Source organism: Mirounga angustirostris, unplaced genomic scaffold, assembly GCF_029215605.1.
Source record: "Mirounga angustirostris isolate CCGP_5_RB_7025 unplaced genomic scaffold, mMirAng1.0.hap1 SCAF_15, whole genome shotgun sequence".
Classification (NCBI taxonomy): domain Eukaryota; kingdom Metazoa; phylum Chordata; class Mammalia; order Carnivora; family Phocidae; genus Mirounga; species Mirounga angustirostris.
Genome location: NW_026991723.1, coordinates 79,277,652 through 79,280,621, shown reverse-complemented (window position 1 = coordinate 79,280,621; position 2,970 = coordinate 79,277,652). Strand labels below are relative to the sequence as shown.

Below are 2,970 nucleotides of genomic sequence, written 5' to 3'. Positions count from 1 at the left end.
CTTTAATTAGGACACCTGATTCCTGAGGGGGAGGGAGAATTTGGATATCATCCAAGAAAACAAATATGTGTAGATAGAAGGGCATCACAGCTGTATATGCATATAATGGGGGGTGGGTGGAAGTGGGTTCATGGCAATTAGAGGCTCTCCAAGCACAGGTCTATGGACAGAGATGCCAGGGCAAAAGCAAGAGAAGACCAGATAGAAGTGGGGGAGAAGTGAGGCGTTCTCAGAAAACACAGGTCATAGTGTGAAGCAAAAAAAAAAAAAAAAAAAAAGAGTGCTGTAGAACTACGAAGCTAGAAAATCTGTCCTGACCCACTTACTCCTCCCAAAAGTTAGGGAAAACTAATCTCACATCAGAATAGGCAACACAAAAGGATCAAGTTTGAGTCCCATACAAATTTATTAGTAAAGAGAAAGGGGACCAGAGAGGACTATAATATCTCGATCGGCAATTTATTGGCAATGAAAGTGAACCATAAAAACATACTCCAGATGGATGAAAACTGTGGGCTCAAATTTCAAAATGTACTAAAAGAAATTAAGGTAATAATGAGGAAATGAAAGAAAACATAAATCTGTAACAGAAACACTTAGTAATAAAGTTACAGAACACCAAAAGAATTAGGAAATAAAAAAAAAAACCCTACTGATTTCAGAAATAAACATTGAACTGGAAAGAACACAAGAGTGAATGAATACAGCAGAAAATAGCCTAAAAAATAAAGGTTAAAAGGAGTAAAATTTTAAACACCAAAGCAAATGAAGAAAGAGATTAAAAAAAAAAAAGATTTGAGAAAAAGGGACAGAAATAGAAAACAGGTAAAGAGCAACAAACATGTATATAATATGTAAGAGTTCACAAAAGAAGAAAACCAAACAATGGAACAGAAATCATAAAAACCATCCAACCAAACAACTGATTTTTTTCTGGCTGGAAACATGTAGAGTGCAGAAGAGAAGACAAAGAAGGTTCCTGCTGTGCCAGAAACCCTTAAGAAAAAGCAAAGAAATTTTGCAGAGTTGAAGATCAAACATCTGAGAAAGAAGTCTGCCCAAAAGATGCTTGGAAAGAGAAGGAGGAAGCTTATCTATGAAAAAGCTCAGCATTACTGCAAGGAATATAGGAAGATGCTCAAAACGGAAATTTGAATGAGTAGGATGGCAAGAAAAACTGGCAACTTGTGCATACCTGCAGAACCCAAATTGGCACTTGTCATCAGGATCAGAGGTATCAGTGGCGTGAGCCCAAAAGTTGGAAAAGCGTTGCCAGATTGTCAATGGCACTTTTGTTAAGCTCAACAAGGCTTCGGTTAACATGGTAAGGCTTGTGGAACTATATATAGCATGGGGGGACCTAAAATTGGGAAATGAATGGACCTACAAGTGTGGTTATGGCAAAATCAACAAGAAGTGAGTGGCCTTGACAGATAACACACTGACTGCTCGATCTCTTGGTAAATATGGCATTGTCTGCATGGAGGATCTGATTCACGAGATCTATGGTGGGAGAACATTTCAAAGAAGCAAACAACTTCTTATGGTCCTTCAAATGATCTTCTCCATGATGGGGAACGAAGAAAAACACCACTGATTTTGTAGAAGATGGCAACAGGGAAGGCCAGATCGACAGGCTTACTAGAACGATGAACTAAAGTATCTACCATGATTATTTCTGTAATCTGGTCAGTTAATAAAAGACTATTTTCAAACTGAAAAACAAAAACCAAACAATAGCAACAAAACCAGCTTAATACAAATTTGTCTTTAAAAAAAAGGATCTGAAAACACATACTGGAAAGGAACCCTATATACTCAAGAAAAATGACCCAGAATGACTAAAATCGAAACATTCTAAAAAATGCTTTGAGCTCCCAGGCAAAAGGACGAAGTCATTTAAAAAGGAAAGAAAATTTGATGGCTATCAGATTTCTTGACAGCAACACTTTATATCAGGAGACAATGGAATGACATATTTAAGATACTCAAGGAAAGAAAATATGAGCCATATATTATTAATCCAGCTGAACTTACTTTCAAGTATAAAGACGGCAGACAAACCGCTATCAATAAGAAAGAACTCAGGAAATATTGTTCCCAGGAGTCTTTCTTGAGTAAACGACCAAAGAATGAAATTGATTGGAGAGACATTGACATAAGGCCTGGTGGTGAGCATTAAATATATAGCTACCTGAAGAAAAAAGTATAAATGATGCTTATAAGAGAGAAGGTACCAGCCATAACAACTGTATGGTCTGAAATTGTAGGAACACAGCATCAACTTTTAAAAAGGGGGGAAGCAGGGGTGCCTGGGTGGCTCAGTTGGTTAAGCGACTGCCTTCGGCTCAGGTCATGATCCTGGAGTCCCGGGATCGAGTCCCGCATCGGGCTCCCTGCTCGGTGGGGAGTCTGCTTCTCCCTCTGACCCTCCCCCCTCTCATGTGCTCTCTCTCTCATTCTCTTTCCATCAAATAAATAAATAAAATCTTTAAAAAAAAAAGGGGGGGGAAGCATATAAAAAGTAGATTAAGCTCATGATTGCTTTACAGTTGTTACCTAGGAATAAAAAGATACTGTTTCAAATCAATTCCTGGGATAAAAGGTGATGAAGAAGAGATTATTAGCAAATTTTAATACTATTCATAGTAGTAAACTAATAGTCAATTTGTCAAGTTTGAGCAAACTTACAAACTTTCTTAGTCAATTTGTCAAGTTTGAGCAAACTTACAAACTTTCTTAAGCACTCTAACCTCCCCCTAAAAAAATGTAAAAATATAGAAATAAATAAAATAGACCAAATTATGAAAGACCATTTGGATAAACGATAGTATATTTATAAATACAACATAAAACATGACAGAGCAAAGGCCAAATATAACAATCTTATCTATAAGTATCATGGGCTTAATTCACCTCTTTAAAAAATTTAGATTCTCTAACAAAACAAATTCCATACTGTGCTGTAAA

The 2,970-nt window shown here is 36.7% G+C and overlaps 1 pseudogene; it reads left to right on the top strand.

The window, feature by feature from the left end:
• Nucleotides 1-945: 945 nt before the first annotated feature.
• On the top strand, nucleotides 946-1,658 carry LOC123849420 (large ribosomal subunit protein uL30-like; annotated as a pseudogene).
• Nucleotides 1,659-2,970: the final 1,312 nt, after the last annotated feature.